This window comes from Cervus elaphus, chromosome 9 (genome assembly GCF_910594005.1).
Source record: "Cervus elaphus chromosome 9, mCerEla1.1, whole genome shotgun sequence".
Classification (NCBI taxonomy): Eukaryota; Metazoa; Chordata; class Mammalia; order Artiodactyla; family Cervidae; genus Cervus; species Cervus elaphus.
This window is the reverse complement of record NC_057823.1, coordinates 107873166-107899974: the sequence shown is the minus strand read 5'-3', so window position 1 is coordinate 107899974 and position 26809 is coordinate 107873166. Positions and strand designations below refer to the sequence as shown.

Sequence of the window (26809 nt, the reverse complement as noted above, 5' to 3'; positions counted from 1 at the left end):
AGTAAAGAAAACCAAGGAGCAAGAGAATGTGTATAGAATGCAACTATTTATGTTTAAAAAAAGGAAGTCAAAGCGCAGTGAAGATGCCTGTGCATAAACACACATGTACAGGCACACACACGCTTGGACATGCAGAGGATATCATCTCTGGAAGGATGCACGGGAAACTGACATCAGAGGTATCTTCAGAAGCTCAGGGAAGGGGCACTGCAGTCCTGGTGGGCAGGGTTGGAAGGGAGAATAACTTTTCAGTATATTTCCTTTTGTGCCGTTTGAATCTGTATTACCATGTCTCCACATTGCCTATTAAAAATAAAAATAAAGAACAATATTCCAAGGTCTGACTTTGGTTTAGAGTTTAAAAATGAAAACATTAAGATCTTTCTATTCCGTTTTTCCCTTTAGGCAATAGCAGGCCCCTTCCATCTTTGCTACTTGCTTTTGAACAAATAGGCCGCAGTATTTTTAGACTTTCTCCCCGGAGTCCAAAGCTCACAGTGTTAAAGTAACCAGGGAAATAGAGAAGGGCTGGAGTCCAGGTTCTGTGTCCTGAATGTTTTTCAGTCATGGAGAAACAAGCTTTTTCCCCCTAATACTGCTATTTACACCAGCAGGAGCATGCACTGAGGTAATTCTTCTTTTCTGGTAGATTAAAGAAAGGGGCCTTTTTCTTTTCTTTCTTTCTCTTGCAGAAGGTTCTGTTGTTCTTTTCCTCAAAGTGCACACACATCTGCAAACAGCTCTAGTGCATTTCTGCTGGAGAAGGAAGAAGCTATTAACAGCGGCGCTTGAGGCTGTCGTGCGAGTCCATTACTTCAGAAATAGATTAAGGCCAGTCTGCAGAAACGCGTTCCCCCAGCCTTATCATTCTTACCTGAAAGAACGCGGCTCCTATTTAGCAGGAGACAGATGTTCTGATCACATTTCCCTGACAAATTAACAGGAAATAAAGAAAGACAAAAAAAATTCTCACCTCCTGAGAATTTACACTGCCTCGTTCATTTTGAATCGTAGATTTTGGTTAGTGATGTTTTCTTTTTTTCTCCCCAACCCCGCACCTCCTCTGAGGTTCTCAACGGCCTCAGCCTGGGGCAGCGGTTCTGAAACAGCCGGCCTGGGTTCATTCCCTGGCATGAGGAAGGGGATCAGAGGGAGAAAGACCGAGCCCAGGACCTGTGGCTTCTGAAGCCATTGGCATCAACCCCAGTTTCTCATCCCAAAGCTGCTCATTAGGCAGAAAACTTGACAAACCCACTGTCCATTGCAAACAGCCTCTCAGGTAACGAGACGGTCTAGGCAGAAACGGACTTGCTCTGCTGCTCTCTCCTCTCCCTGCCTTCTCTCCCCCTTTCTCTCTGACCTCCTAACACCGCAGGGCTCCAGAGGGCAACGGGAAGTCCCACTGCGCCCTGCTCAGCGCTTTCAAGAGGGTTGAGAGAGGGTAAAGGGTGTTCACGTTGATCTCTTTTGCCAAAGATACACAGCTCTCAGGAAGTTCATTGCAACAGTTGTGCCAGAGGCGGTTTCCACTTAATATACGGGAAGGGAAAACGGGCATCCGGACTAGGCGGGACATGCGTGGAGCTGAATAAGGTGACACGGACAGCCCCCTGCAGACCCGATCCTTGTGCGCACCACCCCTCAGGCGGTGAGAGGGGACATCCTGGCAAGCATAAGGAATATTACGACTTGAGATCAAGAATACAGTGAGGTTTCCTTGTCCTCAGATCACCAGTTCTCACCTCTGCCCTCATGTCCGTTTCAAATGCCCAGTGTTTCCCCCAGAAGCTCTGCTTGGGTGATAGTGAGGCTGGCCCAGGAATCGGATCACTGTAGGAGTTCATGCTGCAGCTGTGACTGAGCACATTCGAGGCCTAGGACCAGCCTGATGTCAGCTCCCTGGCCAAAAGGACAGATCAGAAAAAACCTGGTAATTAATCAGCATTTGTATTGATTAGTATTTTTCTGGAAGTGAAGTGAAAGTTGCTCAGGTGTGTCCAACTCTTTGAAACCCCATGGACTGCAGCCCGCCAGGCTCCTCTGTCCATGGAATTCTCCAGGCAAGAATACTGGAGTGGGTTGCCATTCCCTTCTCCAGGGGATCTTCTCCACCCAAGGGTGGAGCCTGGGTCTCCTGCCTTGCAGGCAGATTCTTTTCCTGCAGTATACGCTCATCACAGTCCTGCAGGGTTAGCAAGACAGGATCTTCATCACCATCTTCCAGATGAGGAAACTGAAGATCTAAGAGATGTGCCAAAGGCCAGATGCCTCTTTCAGAGCCTGGCAGCCAAAGGCTTCAAGTCTAAGACAAGCAGCCTAGGAGCTGGTGACCAATTTACTTTCTAGAACCAAAGAAAAAAGCATGAAACCCACACTAGAGCCAAAAGGTACAGCCACCTAATTGCGTACGTAAGGAAACTGAAGCACAGTGACTTGCCCAAAATCACACAGTCCGTCTGTGGCAAGAAAAATACGCAGCAGCAGGACTGCAATTACTGTGGACCCAAAACAGAGCAAGATGTCGGGGAACTCGGTATCTCCTGCCTGGGGTTTCAAAGAAGGCAAAGTGATTACTGCATAAAGAGCTGCTGTGGATTTGGAAGACTGCCCAAGGCATTGAGAAATGGACCACGGCCAGGGGTAGCCACACAAATCACCGAGGTCACCTTGCTGGTCTCTATGAGTGTACCAGCCTGCCTGTGCCCCTGCGAGCATGCTTGAGTGTGACTGTTGGTTAGTTGCCAGGGGGATGCTCAAACAAGCAGGAACCTATATACATTTGGCAAAGCTAAAGAACAAAAAAATTCTCCCTGGGAAATGCTAGCCTAATTATATAGCCAGTCTGCTCCTTACCTGGAGGTAATTGCAGCCTCCACTATCCCTGTTGGTCGTGATAATCATTCATGATACAGGAGTGTGTGGGGGAGAGGTGCCCCCTCTCTGACTTCATCTAATTTCCCTAACCCTCTGGCATAGCTGGAGATTAACCCAACTCCTATAAAGCAGAAACAAACTTCAAATCCATGTCAGGGCCCGCCGGAGAGCGTGATTTACAAAGTGCCAGCAGAACCTGCTGTAAACAAGATAATGCACGTTAATTCCCAGCAAGTCAATTAACATTCAGCCACTCCGAAAGGACCCGACCTTGCTGCTGGAGGATCTAAACAGAAGGGAGCTGCTGCTTAAAGGAAAATGCCACCTCTCCCACTCCAGCCGGCAGGTCTCTAGGGTTCAAAGGCTCAAGAAGCTCTCTCCCTCGGAAGGACGCACAGAGGGACAGACCCGCCTCAGCACAGCCCCTGTATTCCAGAGCTGACTTCTCTTTGCCTTTGAGCCCGCAAACACTTTGATGACTCTCACCTTTGATCTAAGTGTCTGAAGAATCTAAGTGTGAAGTCGCATTCCTGAGGCATCTCTCCCTTCAAGACCTCGGAGGGTTAAAAAGACTCACAGCGCAGAATCGCCCATGTTTATTTGTCTATTTCTTCGATCGCTAACTCAGAGAAGAAACACCCATGTTTATCTGTCTATTTCACCCATGTTTCTTTGTCTCTCTCTTCGATCGCTAACTCAGAGAAGAATCACCATGTTTATCTGTCTGTTTCACCCATGTTTCGTTGTCTCTCTCTTCGATCGCTAACTCAGAGAAGGGGTTTACTCGTAATGGCTGTGCTGATTAGCGTTCTCTGTGCTTACTGAGGATGCGTTCCCTTGAATTTTGGGAAATGATCTACCACAGTCTTTCACGGTGTTCCGCAACTCCCAGCATCCAGAAAAGGGGCGTGACCCATTTGAGTCCAGGGAAACAGAGTTGTTCAAATTCTCCTGTGCCTCTGAGATCCCTGGGACCTCAGAGAGGGAGATTCTGATTCAGTTGGTCTGGAAGGAAACCTGAGCATCTGCCTATCTCGTAAGTGCCCAGGTGGCACTGACGCTGTGGTCCAGGTCTGCCCGAAGGACCTGTCCAAGGAGCTCCTTCTACAGAACGAGAGGCCCTTTAAACAGGGGGCTTCTAGGATTACCAGACTCAGCCGTCAGGAACAAGACACGTGACTAAGCAATATTTCAGGTCCAGGGCCTCGGGCTTGTCCATCATGCACCTAGACATGCAGGTTTAGAAGAAGCCCCCCAACACCAGTTCTGTGGTCCCCACAGCCCCCTTAGGGAAACGGGTGTTCCACAGCTTCTTGGCGCATTGTTTGCAGACTTCACAGTTGTCCACGGTGGAGGTGAGTTTGACGGAGACCACACAAATCCCTGCGGCATTAGTGGCCCGTACTTGTGTCGGACGACCAAGCGACAGAGAAAACACATCCGAAGCCAGCAGAGCTGTACTCCCCCTATCTCGGTGGCTACAGGATCAGCTGCCTCGGTCCTGGCTGTGTGCAAAACAGATTCTTCATTAGACACAAAGCTGTTGGCTTCCAGGGAGAAATCTGTTTGGTACCAAACAATGTTCTCGATAGAGGCCTTCTCGAGTGTGCTCAACAGACACGGCCCAGGCAGCGCTTTACCGCATTTCTAGTCTCTCCTTCACACACACACACACACACACACACACTGTCCTAGGCAATGACCCTGGAATCACTCGGAAGAGTCTGGGGCTCATGTGTCTCTTCCATCCACTTCCCATCCCTTCCCAGGATTTCAGGCCAATAGTGACAATAAATAACAATAACAATAAAAATAATAATAATCACTGTTTTAATCCTCATTACAACCATTTGAGATAGGCACTGTTATTATTCTCATTTTATGGATGAGGACTCTAGGGCATAGAGAGCAATTTGCCCAAGGTCACACATCTAATAAACAGGGATACAAACACAAACAGTCTGGCACCAGAACCCAGGATCTTAACTCTACACGAGACTTATCCATAGCTGCTAAATCACTGTATAAAAAAACAAGAGAGAGAGAGAGAGAAAGCCTTATTATCCTCTTTATATTTTACAGTGGATGGCTCATTAAAACCAGAGCCAAAATAATTAGCAACCAAATAAATTGGTTTTCTTTCCAAGAGAGTGTTTTCAAACACTCCCCTGAGGTGAGGGAAAATATTTGCATTCAGCCCCTGTTGGTGGGGTGTGTGCAGTGAAGTGCATTCTTCTAGAATGGGGGGATCCTTATAAGGAAGCAAATGAGAAGAAAAACAGACAGCTGCTTCCATGGTAAAGTCTATTGATTCTTCTCATCCCCTTACACTTAAGGTTTAGCCTCTCTCAGGGCCTTCAGGTTGCACCGCCTTTGGGAAACTTCCTTCATTTACACCAACCCCTGACCTCTCTCATCTTTTAAAAAGAACTGTGGCCAGTGTTATTAGACTCTGTCTGCATGCCAATTGAGCATATGCATTATATGGTTTTCCTTGTCTTACAGGTATTATCCTGGTCTCTTCCACTTGATTCTAAGCATTTTGGTGTAAACACGTATTCCTAGAACACTGTGTAATAATTTTGGCTCTTATATTGAGTAATGAGTAGTTCTCGCTTTGTTGGGTAACTACTGCTGCTGTCCTTTTATAACACAAGCTGACATAGTTATATAACTAGTTCAGGCGGTTAGCGCATCGGCTGAGCTGCGCTGTCCTCCAGATAACCTGTACCACGAGAGAGTTACCCACGATACCGCCAAACCCAGCTAAACAGTTCATGCCAGGGCATGATGGTCATAAGGAGACCACTGGGCAAGTGGTGTGCACTAGAGCGGAGCAGACTTGGGAACTGCAGTCCTGAGGAAGTGAAGCCAGAGTTCAGGCCGAGTGGAGAACGGCTCAGAGGAGTCACTGCATATACAAAAGGCAACGTTTTCTGTCAGAGCTTTGATCTATGCCGTGAGGAAATCTTTCCCTGGAGACAGAATCGGAAGCCCAAGAGCACACATGAAGCAAATGGCAGAGTCAGGACTGAAACCCAAGCAGACAGACTCCACATCCATCACTTCCAACAGCCAAGCTCTACACCCCACTTGTAAAAAATGTGTGTGTGTGTGTGTATATATATATATATAAAATATTTAATGAACCCTTCCCAGTTTCTCAGCGGTAAAGAATCCGCCTTCAGTGCAAGACATGTGGGTTTAATTCCTGGTCAGGAAGATTCCTGGGAGTAGGAAATGGCCACCCGCCCCAGAATTCTCGCCTGGAAAATCCCGTGGGCGGAGGAGCCTGGCGGTCTCCAGTCCATGAGGTCACAGGAGAGTCAGACACGAATTAGTGACTCAACAACAACAAGCCATCCATAAAACCAAGCTTCTTCAGAGTCTTCTATGTAGTTTCTTCCTGCATGTGATCCCCGTTTACAACTTACAATTTTTTTCACTCAGTTTTCCATACTGTAGAATAGTGGTTTTCTTCCTTGGTTGCATATCCGATTTATCTGGGGAACTTTGGAAAATCCTGACGCCCAGCTGTGCTTCAGAGCGAGTTCATCAGAATCCCAGGGGTAGGGCCTTAGCAGCACCATTTCCAAGAAGTCCTTGTGATTTCAAATGCAGCTGAATTTAAGTACTTGTGCTTTATAATTTATTCAAAATGGCTACATACAATTTCTGCCTCCACCTATTTGTACATGTTATTCCCCACTATTTAGAGTATTCCATCTCCATTCAAATTTTAGGATTATTTTTTTTTTTACTTCTGTGAAAAACAGCACTGGAACTTTAATAGGAATTGCACTGAATCTGCGGATAGCTTTGGGCCATATGGACATTTTAATAATGCTAATTTTTCTAATCCATGAGCATGGGAGAATATTCCATTTAGTTGTGTCAATGGGAGAAAGATATTCTCTTTAGTAAACACTGTTGGGAAACCAGGATATGCACATGCAAAAGAATGAAATTGGACCCTTATCACATACACAAAAATTAATTCAAAACAAATTGAAAGCTTAAAAATAAGAATTAAAACTGAAAAACTACTAGAAGAAAACAGAGGAAAAGCTTCCTAATATTGGTCTTGGCAATGATTTTTTGGATATAACACTGAGAGTATAGGTAACAAAAGCAAAAACAAACAAATGAGACTACATCACACTGAAGAGTTTCTGCACAGCAAAGGAAACCATCAATGAAATGTAAAGGCAGCCTATGGAATGGCAGAAAATATCTGCAAAGCACATATCAATAGAGGGCTAGGATCTAAAATATATAGGAGTCCCATACAACCCAAGAGCAAAAACCACAAATAATCTGATTTTAAAATGGGCAAAGAACTTGAACAGACATTTTTTCAAAGAAAGCAAACAACGCGGAATCCAAAAAAATGTTACAAATGAACTTATTTACAAAACAGAAATAGACTTACAGATACAGAAAATAAACTTATGGTTTCCAAAGAAGAAAGGGGGGGGGAAGGGAGGGATAAATTATGAGTTTGGGATTAAAGATACACACTACTATATTTAAGATAAACAATAACAATCTACTGTATAGCACAGGGAACTGTATTCAATGCCTTGTATTAATAATAACCTATAATGGAAAAGAATCTGAAAAGAGTGTATGTGTCTGTGTGTGTGTGTGTGTGTGTGTGTATATATATGACTGAGTCATTTTGCTGCACACTTGAAACTAATATGACATTGTAAATCAATTATAGTTCAGCTTAAAAAATGAATGAGTGCATTAATAAATTAATAAATGAATGAAGGCATACAAATGGCCAAGATGAAAAAGGTGTCCAGCATGACTAATAATTAGAGACATGGAAATCAAAACCCCAGTGAGGGGTTTCTCCAGTGGTCCAGTGGTTAAGAATCCGCCCGCCAGTGCAGGTCACCTGGGTTTGATCCCTGGTCCGAGAAGATCTCACCTGCCCCAGAGCTACTACATCCATTCACCACAACCCCTAAGCCAGAGCTCTGGAGCCCACGAGCTGCAGCCTCCAAAGCCTGCACACCTAGAGCCCATGCTCTGCAGCAAGAGAACCCACCACGACGAGCAGCCTGCAACACAGCTAGGGAGCAGCCGCTGCTTGCTGCACCTAGGGAAAGCCCATGACAGCCACGGAGACCAGTGAAGCCAAGACATGCATAAACAATCAATCAATGAATCTTAAAAAAAAAACCCACAATGAGATATCGCTTTAGGCCTGTTCAGATGGCTATCATCAAAAAGTCAAAAATTAGTAAGTGATGGTCAGGATGTGGAGAAATTGGATTACCATCGGTGGGGCTGGTGATGGTCAGGATGTGGAGAAATTGGATTACCATCGGTGGGGCTGTAAACTGGTACAAAGACTAGGAAAAAAACAGAGCTTCCTCAAAAAGTTAAGACTATAACTACCATATGACTCAGCAACCTCACTTCACATCCAAAGAAAATGAAAGCAGTATCTTGAAGAGCTATCTGTGCCCCCATGGGCCTGCAGTCTTGTTCACAACAGCCAATACACGGCGACAGCCTACGTGTCCGTCCATGGATGAACGGACAAAGAAAACCAGAGGTTTTCTTTAAACAGGTACACCTGTGTGGTGTGCCTACACAGCAACAACTCAGCCTTAAGAAGAAGAAAATCCTGCAGTCTGCAGCAACAGCAACTAGACGAGGGGACATGGTGCTAGGAGAAATACGCCAGACCAAGAAAAACAAACACTGTAGGATCTCAACTGCGTCTGTAATCTAGAAAAGTCAAACTCATAGAAACAAACAGCAGTGATCACCAGGGGCTGGAGACGTAAGGGAATGGGAAGATACTGGTCAAAGGTACAGGCTTTCAGCTATAAGACGAACAGGTCCTGAGATCCAATGTGCACACGGAGACCACAGTGTATAATGTATAGTGCACCTGAAATTCGCTGAGAGAGGAGGAGAACTTAGGAGTCCTCACCACAAAACAGAAGGTAAACAGGTTAATTACCTTGACCGGGGGAATCATTCCACAGTGTATACATGTATTAAACACCATGTTGAACACCTTAAGTATATGTAACATTTACTTTTCAATCATACCTCATGAATGCAGGAGGGGAAGAAACAACCTGTGGTCTTACTCCTTAGCAAAATGAGACTCTTTGGAGGGTTTAAAGCAATGGTGTGAAGTGGGTTAGAACTGTACTTTGTTAGGATGATGAGGCTGGGGTGTGGGACAAGAGTTTGAGAACAAGTCAGAACAGGAGCGGAAAACCAAATGGGAGATTGTGACAGAGTGCAGTGCAGGGGGGTGTTCCATGGGTCCCCAAAGTAGCCATGGGATAGACACAAGACAGAAGCATTGACAAATATTCATAAGGAAGAATTGGGAAAGGATTATTGGATGGCATTTGATCTAGTTTAATGTGAAATTGCCAACAGACATAATGTGAAGCACATTCACCCTTGTTTTACAGTTCTTGGAGTAAGACAGACACAACAACTCAGTCATCAATTGCAGTCTGCCTTTGTAGGTGACAGTTTGAAGATGTTTGGACTGAATATGAGCCTACATTGCCCATTTTATGAATAAAAACAGCCCATGCTTCTAAAATTCAGGAAGATGAAGTAAAAAAGGAAAGTATTATTCTCCCTCAAGTGAAAAAGCAAACCTCACTTAGTTATAGATTTAAAACCTTTTATTTTTCCATTGAAAAGGTGTTGCTTTTGAAAATTTGATTTTGGTTAACCAAAAGTGTCATTGCCAAAATAAAGTCTTTGATACCTGAAGGAGTTTGAAGAATGCACTGCTCTTTTAAGAGCAGAGCAGTTAAATGCCACTTTTTCAATAGTACCCAGAGTTTTGGGGAATTAACCAGCTCCAAAAAATATCTTATGTGCTCTCAGAAGGAAAACTAAAGCACCAGTCAAAATTGTTGGGGAGCATTAGTACCTTCCCGAATTGCACACGTGCTGTGTTCATGGTCCCCGCAGGCCTGAAGCCAGTAACCCACAAACTACCCTCAACACAAGCCAGCAAACTAGGGCGGTTGGACGGGCAGCTCCCTGGAGGCGCACCGCGATCCCCTCCTGCAAGCCTCTCACGCAGCAGCCCCTGGCCCGCCTGCACAGAGACGTCAGCGCTCCTTGCTGCTCTGGGAGCTCACTCCCCCTCCCCTCCCACTTGCCCTCATGGCAGCTTTGCTGTTCCTTACACCTGCCAGTCACACACCAGAGATGGCGTTGGGAGTGAGTGTGATTTGGTTCAAAGGCAGATTTACACGCGGCCTTTCGTAAATAATTTAAGCTCCAAAGGTGATGCAGAAAGACAGCCAGGTGTGTGCCCTCTTTAGAGTTGCGGAGTACACAGTCATGCACCGGCTCTGTAACACACAGTCAGGGCTCATCAGAGCATAATGCTCACATAAGCAGCTCCTCTCTCTCTACCCGACAATCACAGCTGTCCATTTCTATCTTCACAGGCAGCACTCACAGATCCATCCACTCAGCTCACACCTATTAAAGCCATACTATGTACAAGGCACTGTACTGGGTTCAGTGAGAAAATTCAAGATGAAGAAGACCCCGCTTTCTAATAGAAGAGCTGACAGTATAGCTGCTGCCAAATCGCTTCAGTCGTGTCCGACTCTGTGTGACCCCACAGACGGCAGCCCACCAGGCTCCCCCGTCCCTGGGATTCTCCAGGCAAGAACACTGGAGTGGGCTGCCATTGCCTTCTCCATTACAGTATAGTGTAGAGGCTAAATCCCTTGACTTCTGGAGGGAAAACAGTCTAAGGATCAAGTCTGGTTGTTAACCCTGGTAAATCTGTAAGTCTCTCAGAACCCTGCTTTCCTTGCCCGTAACAGGACTACAGTAATAGTATAAACCAAACAGGGCAGACATGCAGAGGAGCAGACACGGAGCCAGAGCCCAGCACAGAAAGTGGAAAACCCAGATCAACCTGCCTTCAGGGTCACCAGGAGAGCACCAGCCAAGAGCCGTCTGGAAATGCGACTGGGATGAGACTACGCATGGCCTTGGACACCAGGTGGGTGCGGGCCTCTAGGGTACCCCGGGAGTCTTTTTTGTGCAGGAAGAGATGGATAAATCCATACTTCAGATGAATAACCTCATGTGCAATATGACAAAGAAAGAAGACCGAAACAAAGTCAGTCAAAGCGTAAGTAAGACACAAAAGCTCAGGCAAATCACAATGGATACTATCAACATAATCCTGAAAACGGTGAGAGAAACCTAGAAACTGACATGAAGGGATAGTCTACAAAAGAATTGGCTCATACTCTCCAAAAGCGTCAAGGTCATAAAAAATAAGGAAAGATCGAGAAAGTGCCACATATTATTGAGAATCAAGGATTCATGGTAACTAAATGCAAGGCAGATCCTGGTACACATCAAGGACATTCATGGGAAAACTGGTGAAATTCAAATAAAGACTATAGCTCAGTAAGTGCTATGGTACAGATGTTAGTTTACTGATAAATGTGTCATGGTTAGGTGAGATGTCAACATTAGCGAAGCTAAGTGAAGGGAATAAGAACTTTCTGTGTTATTTATGCAAACTTTTTCAAACAAAAGGGTGTTAAATCTAGGCAAGAGAAGATAAGGGTCTGAACCAGAGCAGAGGTTCTAAGAACTGGAAGAAGATGAAGCAGAACTGCTGAGGTGGAGGCTGACTGGCATTGGCAGGGTGATGGAGGAATCACTGAAGACCTGGCTCAAGTCTCAGTGACTGAACTGCGTTATTATTTTATGGAAGTCTAGGGAAGAGACAGGTGTTAAAGGAGGGGTAATGAGGTCTCTCTTGCACATGCTGAGTCGTGGATGTTGAAAGATTTACTGTAGACGTTGACAGGAAATCATATGAAAGACAAGGGGAAAGGTGAGCCTGGTTATGGACTTGGTCTACAACATCCATGTACACCCAACACACAGGCAGGAAATGGATCTACAGGAGTGAACACGCTTAACAACACGCTAAACAGGGCAGTGAAGGAGGGAGAAAAATACGTGAACAGACACTTCTGATGTTAGGAAATATCCACATTTAAGGAGATAGAAAGAGACTAACCACATTACAGCTCCATTTCTTTCATTAGGAAAAAACTAATTCTAAAAAATATAACAAATTTAGGGTAAAACTAGGTTTCAGAAGACATCAGTCTGTACCGTCACAATGGAGGTAATGAAAGAGAAAAATAAGAGAGAAAACTGAGGGTCATATACCAGTTCTTTCAAATAAATACAAACCTTTCAAGAACTACGTTAATGGAGAAATCCAGCTGGGATCTGGAATCTCAGTAGCGTGTTTTAAAAGAATTTGACTGTGCTTTTTACCACTAACCTTAAAAGGTAAAACCCTAACTCTGCAAACATACCTTTTTCCTGTAGAATTCTACTATTCATTTAAGAGAATAAGAGATTGAAAATGAGATGAGCTTGATTGTCATGCAGTTTAGGAAAATTTGCTCAAGAAGAGTATGATGTTTTAAGTTTTCCAAAAAAGAGGTCCTTCACAAATATTTTAAACGTGTTTGCCTATGTCTAAGGCTCATAAATCATAAGTTTACACTCTGGTGAGCCTGTTCTGAAAATGGATGGCCTCTGGTTTGGCAGCTTCCTGATGCAACTGGAGAGTGGCCTGTCTACAAACCCTTCATTTCAGAGAGCTGTTCCTCCTCGGGTTTTGTCATGTTCCCATGCCCTTGTCTCCTGCGCCTCTCCCTTGGGATTTGAAATGGTCACTGAGAAAATTATGTAGAGTCTGTGGCAATGAAAACTAGAAGTTGCAATACTTTAAAGTGTCAGCAGCCATGTTTTTAGGCAAGTCTATATTTAAAAATAATAATAAAGCCAAAATATAGACTATTTTGTGATTGGAAATGACCCAAAGACATTGTGGTTCCAGCTGTTGCTGAAGCACAGAAATATCCCTGTCCCTTTTCAGTTCTATGCAGGAGCATATTATCTACTCCAAGAACCTTGCAACAGACTCCCCCTTTTTCGCCCAAGGTAGTGACAGAGGACGATTTCTGTCGGATGCAGCTGTAACATTTGAGACTAACACTCCTAAGGATGATGCCTGGCTAAGAGGACTCTTAGTCTTCTTACAAACTTAGGCCACTATGAACAGAGCCAGGGGATGTGATGAAATTCTAGCTGAGCTATTTCAAAACTATTTCAATCCTAAAAGATGATGCTGTTGAAGTGTTGCACTCAATCTGCCAGTAAATTTGGAAAAATTGCAGTGGCTATAAGAATGGAAAAGGAGTCAGTTTTCATTCCAATCCCAAAGAACGGCAATGCCAAAGAATGCTCAGACTACCACACAATTGCACTCATCTCACACATTAGCAAAGTAATGCTCAAAATTCTCCAAGCCAGGCTTCAACAGTACATGAACCAAGAACTTCCAGATGTTCAAGCTGGATTTAGAAAAGGCAGAGGAACCAGAGATTAAATTACCAACATCCGTTGGATCATTGAAAAAGCAAGAGAGTTCCAGAAAATCATCTACTTCTGCTTTATTGACTATGCCAAAGCCTTTGACTGTGTGGATCATAATAAGCTGGAAAATTCTCAATGAGATGGGAATACCAGACCACCTGACCTGCCTCCTGAGAAACCTGTACACAGGTCAGGAAGCAACAGTTAGAACTGGACATGGAACAACAGACTGGTTCCAAATTGGAAAAAGAGTATGTCAAGGTTGTATACTGTCACCCTGCTTATTTAACTTATATGCAGAGTACATCATGTGAAATGTTGGACTGGATGAAGCACAAGGTGGAATCAAGATTGCTGGGAGAAATATCAATAACCTCAGATATGCAGATGACACCACCCTTATGGCAGAAAGTGAAGAGGAGCTAAAGAGCCTCTTGAAGAACATGAAAGAGGAGAGTGAAAAAGTTGGCTTAATACTCAACATTCAAGGAAACAAAGATCATGGCATCTGGACCCATCACTTCAATGCAAATAGATGGGGAAACAGTGAGAGAATTTTTATTTTCTTTGGCTCCAAAATCACTGCAGATAGTGACTACAGCCACGAAATTAAAAGACACTTGCTCCTTGGAAGAAAAGCTATGACAAACTTAGACAGCATATTCAAAAGCAGAGACATTACTTTGCCAACAAAGGTCCATCTAGTCAAGGCTGTGGTTTTTCTAGTAGTCATGTATGAATGTGAGAATTGGACCATAAAGAAGGCTGACCACCAAAAAAAATTGATGCTTATAAACTGTGGTGTTGGAGAAGACTCTTGAGAGTCCCTTGGACTGCAAGGAGATCCAACCAGTCCATCCTAAAGGAAATCAGTCCTGAATATTCACTGGAAGGACTGATGCTAAAGGTGAAGCTCCAAAACTTTGGCCACCTGATGGGAAGAGCTTAGTAATTAGAAAAGACCCTGATGCTGGGAAAGATTGAAGGCAGGAGGAGAAGGGGACAACAGAGGATAAGATGGTTGGATGGCATCACTGACTCAGTGGACATGAGTTTGAGCAAGTTCTGGGACATGGTGATAGACAGGGAGGCCTGGCATGCTGTGGTCCATGGGGTTGCAAAGAGTTGGACATGACTGAGCAATTGAACAACAAAGAGGACTCTGCTCTGGATTATTCTTTTAAACCATTTCTAATGAGTCCTTGTGCCCAAGGATAGGATTTCTTTGTTAAATCTGGACTCCTAAAGACAGGGGCTTCCTTCCTCTTTCCTGTCTTTTTTGGTTGGTGTTGGGGTTAAATACATCATCTGATATCTAATTTGGATCATGGAAGCATTCCTCTGTCTCTAGCATGACTCTGCACGTTGGGTTTGATTTTCTGAAGAAACTGTCTTATTTTTAAAGATGAAAAAAACAATTTGTGATACAACAAGAAAAACAAGAGAGAGAGAGAGAGACAGTTTTGGGGCCAACCAAAATTGTATGTGAATCTCTCCTCTGCCACACACTAACTTGGTGACCTTGAATAAATTGCTTAACCTTTCTGAACTTGTAATAATAACTGGCACTGAGCCGTTTTCAACGTTTACAAGGCAGCTACTATTCACCCCCATTTTACAGATGAGGAAACTGAGGTTTAGAGCAGTTTCCACTTGCCAATGGACACTGCATGGTGAACTCCAAATCTTATACTTAACCACCAGCTGACATCACAGGACAATGTCTGTCTCATAAGAATTGTAAAAATTAAGAAGATGTTGCAGGTACTGTGCCTGGCATTCTAAATGTGACGGTAGTCATTATGATTTATTCTGAAGAACCAAGTCTATGTTTTTCTCTTTTCCTTTTTGTGTGTCCAACGCTAGGCTGCAGGAATCAAATGTTGATTATTTTGAAAAACAGAGCTACCTGCAACAAAATCAGGTGCTCCTTGGGCACGGTATGTTTGCTGTTGTTTTGTTTTAATGTTCACATCAAGAAGCAACAGTCAAATTAACCCTTCTGCAGACAGCATCTACCCACTAAATGTGGGTTAACCAACAGGGTCACTAGCTAACCACCAGTGGGTAGTATAGCCCGTGGGCTGGGTGTTGACCTTCTCGATTCAGAAAGACCACAGAAGCCAGACAGGTGGATGAGGCCCATTTTGGCGGCTCAAGAGATCTATCCTCAGCGTCCCTGAGTTGCCCTCACACTGCCCCCATCTTATCTCTTCATCCGTTGGGTTTGTTACTCCAGCCCCTGTTCCTCTGCGCCCAGAGAATCCTGGGCTTGCCTTGGAAACAGACATCTTGCCACAGCTAACCAGACGAGCAAAGCAAAGATATGGTACGTGATCACGTAACCAGGCAGCTGGTCTCTCTGATGACATGAACAAGTTTCATGACAAAATCCACTTGTTCCTTACAGACTAAATCGTACCTTCTTCTTCCTATCTTGCTCAGCATTTTCCCCTCAGCCGTACTCTTGGTATAAGTGAGAATTTAAAAAATCTTCTTTCCAACACTCAATATCAAATACTTCCTCTCTGTGCTCAGATCTTTGGGACAAAGTTTCACTCTTGCCTGATTTCACACCCAAAAGCTGTCCGTATTTTCCTTCCCAAAGAAGTGAAATGTAATTATCTGTCTGTCACAGCGTCTACAGCACAACGTTAGCTCACCGTTACTGTCACGGCAGCACCATTGCATTTCAGCAGCGACCGCAGCGACGACAGGGCAAAAATGTCCCTCATTCTTCCTGCCCTTTTCAAAAACAACTTGTCATGTAGAGCCTATGTTTTTATTAAAAGAATTCGTCTCTTTTTTGACTTTCTATGTCAAATGAATCACTGTAATTGGACAATGACATTTTTTTGGCCAATCCACTATGGACTCAGACAGGCTAGTTAAATAAAAATTAACTGGAGAAACAGAAGTTATTTTATTATATAGTACTACTCCAAGAGATAGTGAGGGCCAGGGACGCCTGGCGGGCTGCAGTCCACAGGGTCGCAAACAGTCGGACATGACTTAGCAACCGAACAACAGCAACTGCTCATCCTACGTGAATGCTAATGGAAGCCCGAAACATAAACTCAGATGTTTTGGCCGTGCCAGACCTTATTCGTAACTGTGTTTACATGAATGTATCTGTGTTCGCATCAGACAATGCATCCAGTGTCTGAGGCAGCACCATAGACCAAAATACTGTAGTCGGTCTAGGGGATGAGAGACAGCCTCTCCATTTATGAAACTGGGATGATAGTGGCTCCATAGATTTAACATCAAGATTAGAGTTCATAGATATAACATACCCCAAGGCATTCAGTATTTAGGGAGTGTTAGCTCTTGATATCGGAGAAGGCAATGGCACCCCACTCCAGTACTCTTGCCTGGAAAATCCCATGAACGGAGGAGCCTGGTAGGCTTCGGTCCATGGGGTCGCTAAGAGTCGGACACAACTGAGCGACTTCACTTTCACTTTTCACTTTCCTGCTTTGGAGAAGGAAATGGCAACCCACTCCAGTGTTCTTGCCTGGAGAATCCCAGGGACGGGGGAGCCTGGTGGGCTGCCGTCTATGGGGTCACAGAGTCAGACAGGAGAAGTGACTTAGCGGCAGCAGCAGCTCTTGATAAATGGCATATGTCTATGTTTGTTAATACTACACACACACACACACACACACACACACACACACACACACACACACACACACACACACACACACACACACCACTTACTAAATCATCTAAAGGACATCCTCAGAGATTCAAATGTGGAATTACTGACTCAACCAAACCTCAGAAAATTATTCAAGGTCACTTAAGAGATGCTTTGGGGTCACCACGTCTGCAAACAGCCATTCTCCTAGAAGGCAGTGGTAAGACTCAGTGAGGCTTCGAGGACTGGGGGCTGATGACCTGGAGAAGCAAAGAGCAGCAGCGCAGACACTCGCCAGCTTCGTGCTGCCTGCCTCCAGGCAGAACTCACGGAGCTGTTGGCTCTGAGTGACCCGACACAGTTCTCTGCGTTTGGATAGAGCCTGCGCAGCCATCAAATCGACCCTCTGGGAAGAAAGGGGAGAACAAGTCAGCAACAGGCAAGGCTCTGTCAGCTTCTGTCAGTTTCAGCGACCGCAGCCTTTCCATTACTGGTCTCCAGGAGAACATGTGACTCGGTGGGCAGATAACTAATTTGAGAGTCACAGCAGTTAACGGCACTTTTCAGTATTTCCTTCAAATTTGCTCCTAGAAGAGCGTCACGGGTAATGGGGTGAGTTTTTAAAGCAAAAACACTTAAATTGGAATCCCAAGTGGACATCTCATGGATTGAGCAAATTCAGAAAAGTTACACAACTTTCTGAATGCCAATTTCCTCATCAGAAATATTTCCTACCACAAAGGCTTGTTTTCACAAGTTCATATTCACATGTGCAAAGCACCTAGTGTAGGCCTGGCAAACGGGTGCCAGTTGATAACAGCTTATTTTCTATAAAATACTACTAGCATTTCCATCTACTCTCTGACACTGTTCTAGGTAACTGGTGAATCTAGCAATGTTCTGATCTAACGGAACAAAGGCATGAAAAGGTAAATGTCCTCAGAAAGGAACACTGACTGCAAATTTATGAATCAGAGATGGTGTTCACACAGCTATTTAGGAAATCATGATTTTTGCATGCTCTAAAGTCATCTATATTTACTTATATTATACAAAATATTCAGCAAATGTTTTACTTAGATTTTACTAATAAGAGGACTTCTTACACATCTGCTTTGCTTACATGATAGTCAAGTATAGCTAATAATTTCAAAAAAAGGTAGCTTGCAATTAAAGATCAATTTTCATGTCTTTAATACAGGGATAGTAGTGCTTATCTAATAGGGTTGTTTTGAAACTTAAGAGAATGTCCCAAAAGTGCAAAATAAAACTTATAGAATACTGTAAGTTGTGTTTTTTTTTTTTTTACTATTAAGTCAACAATGATCATTCTTTGCAAAGCAAATTACCCAATTAGTAATTTGCTAATCGTTCTTCCAAATGATTACATTGACTATTTATGCATGACATTTTAAGTAGTTAAAACAAGTCACAACAATAAACCTCCCTAAAATGATAAAATATAGCAAAACAATCTCCCATATTTCAGAGGACATCCTAGTTTCTAAAAAGTCAAAGTTATACAATGAACAAAAATAGCTAGACTTATAAAAAAGTAGACCAATGTCTGGTGGTGAATCAAATCCTTTTGTTATGCAGTATTTATATGTGCAATGTGTTGAGCAATCACTTCTTACACAAAGCCCCAGATGCCTGATGAAATGTGTAAACAAGCTTCTCTCTGCTCTGCTGAATAGAAACTCTTGCACAACCATTTGGTGTGTCCTTTTGGTCCTAAAGTTTGTCCACATTTGGCTTGTGGGTATAATCTGATGTCTAAAATTTGCCAATTTAATCAAACACATCCCCATATTTACTCAAATTAACAGGAGTGATACTTTTAATTATACGAGGCTTATTCCCTGGACCTATCTGAAAATGCGATGAAAGCTGTGGGTTTTCTCTGCATATTACATGCACACACGCAAGATTTTGAAGGCTGCTTCAGGAATCATCCAGTCACACAGCAGAGATTAAGCACCCTTGATGCAGACGGAACAGGTGTGTCCTTGAGAGTTCGGGGAGGGCAGGTGGTGAGCCCAGTCTGTGTGGGTCACACTTGTCTCTGTATTTGTCCCCGTCTGTGTGGGTCACACTTGTCTCTGTATACCTTGTGAGTAGCACGGTGTCTTGATGACATAGGTTCTCAGCAAATATTGAATCGATGAAAGAAGGTGTGAAAAATGAAGTATAAAGAACAGGCAGAGAACAGTAGAGGAGCCCTGATGTTCTGTTTTATAAAAGCATAACCAAACTCCCCTTCCAAATACCCACTCCCTGGAGACAGGCGTTCTGTTCAGCTCTACTAGCACGGCCGCCTTACTCCAGGGGCCTGGAAGAGTCAGCGGTTTCACAGAGTGGCCGATTCACAGCCAAGAAGGAACCGTGTCTGGGACGAGTGGGCCTCACGACCGCAGGCTTTCCTCGCTGAGCTCAGCGACCTGTGCCTCGCCTCATTCACAGGGAACACCTCGTCTGCTGGGCGCTGACATCACAGCCGTTCACTGCAAACCGCAGAGGACGAGCCGTCCCGCGCACCAGGCCTGTCTGACAGCTTCTGCAGGTGTGCGAGGAAGCCGCTCGCCGCTCAGCATCCCCTCTCTGGGGCAGGACATTTCCTGAGAGGAAATTCTAACCGCGCTGGCTGTGACACACACCGAACTGTGTGCTGACCGCACCCAGCCCTAGAATCTGCCAGCTCTTTCTATCGGTCCTCCAAGGACACCCCGAGCCCTAGAGAAGGCGTGGACAGGCTCTCGTTCACAAATGTCTACTGTGCACGGCTGTGAACGTGAGGAGACGGCTCAAAAGGAAGAAGCCTCCGGAGAGTGGGAGAGAGTCAAGTTTCCCGACGCGCCACCATGGAAGCGGCCCTCACCACCCTGCATCTTTCTCCTCTTTTCCAACACAAAAGTGTCCCTATTTCTAAGTCTCCCAATACTTTTGGCTACCAGAGACTACCAGGACAAATCAAGCAAACAGCAGTAGGAGGAAATAAGGCAGCAATTGGGCTGATTGTTGAATTGTACTTCTCAGTTCTATGCAAGAGTAGCAGCGTTCCTTTCATACCCTCAAAATTCCATGAGAAGGGCTTCCGAAAGCCTAACTGATACAAAGCACAAGTTGACAACTTTTGTGATGAAATATTAAAAGTAGAAACAACTTCTCCCTCTTGTTGACTTTTCATATTCCTTTTTTTCCCCTTTTGCAAATACCCAGATTCATTAAGTTTTCTCCAGGTATTAATATCCACCCATCTAATTGTATTTAAAATGGAACAGGACTAAAAATGCTTGTTTTTCCCTGTCTCTATGGAATCTCTACCACCACCTAACTCCCAAATGGCACAAGGCGAAAAAAATAAGCAAGTCAAAGGACTGTGCCACTTCTTAGCAATTGTCACTTTCCCTTTCATTTAAGATGCAATGTAACAGCTGAAAGTGAAAACTGAGAATGAGAACTTTATCTATCCTGGACTCCGTAGGAACAAAGGGGCGTCCCTGGTGGCTCAGAGGTTAAAGCGTCTGCCTCCAGTGCAGGAAACCCGGGTTCCATCCCTGGGTCGGGAAGATCCCCTGGAGAAGGAAATGGCAACCCACTCCAGTCCTCTTGCCTGGAGAATCCCATGGACGGAGGAGCTTGGTAGGCTACAGTCCACGGGGTCGCAAAGAGTTGGACACGACTGAGTGACTTCACTTCACTTTCTGTAGGAACAGAACATTGGGGGGCTGCCCTGAGGAGACACAGTGAGCCTATTCACTGTGAGAGGCGGCGCCAAGACTGCTGGGAACAAACTGCAGAACCTGGGTGCTCCTCCAGCCTTAGACTGTTACGATTTTAGTGTGACGATACTCCCTTCCCTCCAAGTCCACAGACCCGTGTGGACTCCGTACACGATGTCACCAAGAGGGACTGTATCTGGTAGCCCAGTTCACAGGGTCTGGAGGGTTAATTTGATTCCCTTTCATTTGACAACAGAAGGAAGCTCTGACTACAAGGTCAATATGAAGTGGTCTGAGCTGTGTCAGTGATCACACTGCTATTCTAACGATGATAGTTCTGAGGCTCCTTGGACTCGGGCATCACCGCCAGGCCGTGGGGACAGGCCACAGATGACCTTGGCTTGGGTCAGTGTCCGGAGCAGGCATCCTCAAGGTGCACCCTTGGGTTTGTTGCCCTTATTCCCTAGGGTCCTCACGTGAACCCTGGCTGCATAACCCTGACCTGCTGCAGAGACAGAGGGGATTCCGTCAATAAATCTCATCATACGTCAATACCTGAGGATGTCTCAGCAGACAAGCTGAAGAGCAAGTTCAGAATTCCAAAGACATGCTTCCTGAGTCTATAATTACAGATGATGGTGAAGTCACAGAAGGCTTCTGGCAAGCAGGGAGGAACTTAAGTAAAAGAGTATGCTTTTGGTTATAAAATATGGCTGACTGCAGCTGGGCGATCCCAATTTGGAAGATAAAAAAATACACTTAAAAGCACAGATTCCTGGCTTCATATTTGGCATGTCCAGAGAAACAAATTCATAGTAGACCAATCAAAGATATTCAGAGAAAGCAGACTATTCAAACATGGCTTCTCTAACCTCGCCCAGCTAGCAATGACCGTTTTATTAAACAAACCTGTTACACTGAATGGACACTAAGTAACATACACTGTACTGAACACTAAGCATATGGAAATAAAGATCAAAATCCAGACCTCAACAGATCAAAAAAAAAAAAGAAGGATAGCAGTTTGGTGTTTAGTGGTTGCCTAGAATTAGGGGGAACAAAAGGGTATCATAGGGACTTCCCTGGCGGCTCAGACGGTAAAGCGTCTGCCTACAAGGTGGGAGACCTGGCTCAGTCCCTGGGTTGGCAAGATCCCCTGGAGAAGGAAATGGCAACCCACTCCAATACTCTTGCCTGGAAAAATCCCATGGACTGAGGATCCTGGTTGGCTATAGTCCGTGGGGTTGCCAAGAGCCTGACACAACTGAGCAACTTCACTTTCACTTTCAGGGAGTGAAAATAGTGAGTGACCATTAAGCAAAGTAGTATAAGGTTTCCCTGGAGCAGAATGAACGTGTTCTAAAATTAAGGTTGACAGACATACACCTCTATATATAAACTAAAACCCATTGAATTGTGCACCCTAAACATGTGACCATTATAGTGTATAAATTATATCCCAATAAGGCTATTTCTATTCACTAAAAAATCCAGACATCAAAAGTTCAGTATATAGTTTGAAAGACAAACAAATAAATACAAACTTGCAATATAAAATGCACCAAATCTGTCAAAGCTTCTATGAAATCATCCCCATTGACTGAATAAATATATTATACTCTATACTTAAAGATAAGATATATTGAGCTAAATGATTTATGGAAAAGACTTGCTAATGAGGAAAAATGAATACACCAAGCCTCTGATATGATATTACAAGCCAAAGAATAGAGGATATTCTGAGAAAAGCGCAAGATTCTAATCACATTACCAGTATTTCTTCAACATTTTGGCCATATCTTTTAATATTTCTGGCTTTTTTCAGCCCTTAAACTGTTACAAAATATTTCTAAAGGGTTGAAAAATGAAGATGAAATGAAAGTTGCTCATTCGTGTCCGACTCTGCGACCCCATAGACTATACAGTTCATGGGATTCTCCAGGCCAGAATACTGGAGTGGGGAGCCATTCCCCTCTCCAGGAGATCTTCCCAACCCAGGGGTCGCACCCAGGTCTCCCGCATTGCAGGAGGATTCTCTACCAGCTGAGTCACAATGGAAGCTAGAACTAAAATAATATATCAATATTGTGTATGAAAAAATGTTTCACATCTTGGGACTTCCCTGGCAGTGCCGTGGTTAAGCCTCCTTGCAGCCAATGCAGAGGAACTGAACCCTGGACAGGAACTAAGACTCCACATGCTGTGTGGCGTGGCCAAAATATATATTTATATTTCAAAGTTCACATCTTAAAATTTCACCATATGAGATTTAATCCTTTAATGATTCAGAAGGTTAGTTATCACTGTAATGTCAATATATAGATGAATGGTGTTCAGTGTACACTGAGACTTTGGTTCATTTCATTTGTTACCGTGTTGTGGTGCTAAGCAATGGTATTGGCCAGGGACTCAGGAAACAAGCAGCACACCCACAGTGGGATTTGCCGAGGAAGGTCCAAAGGCCGTTCAGAAAGCTGCTGGTCGGTGTGGAAGAACCACAAAGGATAGTGCAGTAACAAGAAGAAAGAGGGCTTACCAAACCCACGAGAACAGAGCTTATTAAAGGAGGCCTCTCCCAGTCAAGGGACACAAACAGCCTGAGCCAATCCTACAGGGGCTCCCACTGACCGAACCTGACTGGAATGCATGGCCTTCTGAGGCAGAGGCGGGCATAGAGAATGATGAAGAAGATCTGGAATGCAATAGGAAGGTATCTAGTGTGGCCAACCAGGCTTTAAACTCCAGTACCACCTCATCCCTTATCCAGATGTAACCTGTATCAGTTATGGAAAAGTGGGATGGCTTTAAAAATGGTAGCGACCTAGCAGATGCTGAGGAGATCAAGAAGAGGTGGAAAGAATACACAGGAAGAACTGGTTAAAAAAGATTTTAATGAACCAGATTACTACGATGGCATGGTCAGTCACCCAGAGCCAGACATTCTGCAGTGCAAAGTCAAGTGGGCCTTAAGAAGCACTGCTGTTAATAAAGCTAGTGGATGCGATAAAATTCCAGCAGAACTATTCAGATCCCTAGAGGAGGATGCCGTCAAGGTTTTGTATTCATTATGTCAGCAAATCTGAACACCCAGCAGTGGCCACAGGACTAGAAAGGTCAATCCTCATCCCAATTCCCAAGAAGGGCAGTACCAAAGTTAGTGCCAACCATCGGACAGTTGAACTCATCTCCCATGCTAGTAGGGCCATGCTTAAAATCTTGCATGTTAGTCTTCAGCATAGTTCGAACCAAGAACTTCCAGATAACCAAGCTGGGTTTAGAAAAGGAAGAGGAACTAGAGATCAAATTGCCAACATTCGCTGGATTATAGAGAAAGCAAGGGAATTTCAGAAAAACATCTATCTCTGTTTCATCAACTACACTGAAGCCTTTGACTGTGTGGATAGTGGCAAACTGTGGAAAGCTAATAGAGAGATGGGAATACCAGACCATCTTGCCTGTCTCCTGAGAAACCTGTATGCAGGTCAAGAAGCAACAATTAGAACCCCGTATGGAAAAACTGATTGTTCAAGATCGAGAAAGGAGTATGGCAGGGCTGTCTACTGTCAGCCTGTTTGCTTAATCTATATGCCGAGCACATTATGAGAAATGCCAGGCTGGATGAGTTACAAGCAAGAATCAAGACAGGCTGGAGACACATCAACAACCTCAGATACACAGGTGATAACACTCTAATGGTAGAAAGCCAAGAGCAACTAAAGAGCCTCTCAATGAGGGTGAAGGAGGAGAGTGAAAGAGCAGGCTTAAGACTAAATATTAAAAAGTCTAAGATCATGGCATCCAGCCCCATGGCAAATAGATGGGGAAAAGAAGGTAGTAGTAACAGACTTCCTCTTCTTGGGCTCCAAATTCACTGCAGACAGTAACTGCAGCCATGAAATCAGAAGGCAATTGCTTCTTGGCAAGAAAGCGATGACAAACCTAAACAGTGTGCTGAAAAGCAGAGACATTACTCTGCCAACAAAGGTCTATATAGTCAAGGCTACAGTCTTCCCAGTGGTCATCCACGGTTGTGAGAGCTGGACCACAAAGAAGGCAGAACACGAAAGAACTGATGCCTTCGAACTGTGGTGCTGGAGAAGACTCCTGAAGAGTCCCTTGGCCAGCAAGGAGATCAAACCAGTCAATCTAAAGGGAGATCAACCCTGAATATTCACTGGAAGGACTGATGCTGAAGCTCCAGTATTTTGGTCATCTGAAGCGAACAGATGACTCATTGGAAACATCCCTGAAGCTGGGAAAGACTGAGGGAAGAAGAAGAGGGCATCAGAGGATGAGATGGCTGGATAGCATCACCAATGCGATGAATTTGAACTTGGGCAAACTCTGGAGATGGAGATAGACAGGGAGGCCTGGCATGCTGCAGTCCATGGGGTCACAGAGAGTTAGACACGACTGGGCCACTGAACAACAACAACAACTATCTTATTTATCAAGATATAAAGTATGTTAGCTGTGGAAAAGTAGGGTGTCCTGCAAAAGTGAAGAATAGAGCTACCACATGATCCAGCAATTCCACTTCTGCTTTTATAGCTGAAGGAATTGAAATCAGTTATCTCACAGGGATATCTGCACACCCATGCTCACTGAAGCATTATTCACAACATTCAAGATATGAAAACAACATAAAGAATAAGTTCTGGAGTCCTAATACACACGGTGACTATACTTAATAATATTTATATACTTGAAAATTGCTAAGAGTAGGTATTAAACATTCTCACCACATGTAATAAAGGAATTAATTATGTGAAGTGATAGGTGTGTTAATTACCTTGATTTTGGTAATCAATCGATGTATATGCATTTTGGATCACCACAATGGAGAATTTAAATATACATATAAATACTTGTCAATTATTCCTTAGTGAAGTTTAAATTTTTAAAAAGTTTTCTTAAAAGAGTAACATGTCCCCACTATAGAGGTTACACAACATCTCACTAGTTGATGTATTACAACAGTCGATGTAATCAGCTCTCACATCACCATCTGTGTCCATCATGAGAAAGAATAGAAAAATACTTAAGGAAAATGATAGAATAAAACATAACTGCTGCAGCTAGTCACCACAGTCGTCTACCACCCTGTCCCGTGTTCCTAACATCTCCACCAAGACCTCAGCTAGACAAATACTTCACCAAGTGGTGTGGTCCAGACTTTCTACAAAATTTAAGACTTCAATAGTCTTACGGAGAAGGCAATGGCACCCACTCCAGCACTCTTGTCTGGGAAATCCTATGGATGGAGGAGCTTTGTGGGCTGCAGTCCATGGGGTTGCTAAGAGATGGACTGAGCAACTTCACTTTCACATTCCACTTTCATGCATTGGAGAAGGAAATGACAACCCACTCCAGTGTTCTTGCCTAGAGAATCCCAGGAACCGGGGAGCCTGATGAGCTGCCATCTATGTGGTCACACAGAGTTGGACACGACTGAAGCGACTTAGCAGCAGCAGCAGCAGCAGTCTTATCTTAATTGCATTTCTGTAGTTTTCCATAGACCAGGACTACTGAGTACAGCCTATTCAGTACACAAGTAAGATATTCTATTAAATCCTCTGGTCCCCTGCTACTCTTGGCTCCCATTGAGCAGCATAAATCATATTTCTTCCTGGTAACTGGGGTAATCACCCCATACAAAACAGTGACCCCCTTCTCTGCCACAAGGAGCCCAAAATGACCAGAGTACCAAGCAGAATAATGACTGCTCTCTGATAAAGTAATTCCTCCTTTTATCGCTAAGTCCTCCCAGACCACCAAAGCCAAAACTGTAGATATGAGAAGCAAACGCTTCCCAAGTGGGCTGTTTAGTGGAATAGTGAGAGAGGTCACTCACATTCTTGTGCCAGAAGGCACGGACTCTGGCTAGCAGAGAAATGAATATATATGAGAGACTAGCTCAGAGAAATGTTTGTTCAGGATAGCCCACATCCTGCCACGCAATACCTCAGTCTCCCAAGGTGTCTTCTAAGCCGGAAACAGAGCCCAGCTGTCAGAAGTCTGACCCAGCGGGCTGCTGAGCCAACACTTCCCAGCGATGAAACACACGCCAAGGCCACACTTCCGCTGCTGTAACACGTGCCCCGTGCCCGGAAGGGGCGCCACG

General features: G+C 44.2%; 1 long non-coding RNA gene across 1 annotated transcript; it reads right to left on the bottom strand.

Moving 5' to 3' along the window:
- LOC122701040 lies at window positions 1-26800 on the bottom strand. Its single transcript, XR_006342904.1, has 3 exons — window positions 26650-26800; window positions 1743-1899; window positions 1-303 (listed from the first exon to the last, which is right to left on the bottom strand). It is a non-coding gene; the product is annotated as an uncharacterized LOC122701040 (long non-coding RNA).
- Window positions 26801-26809: the final 9 nt, after the last annotated feature.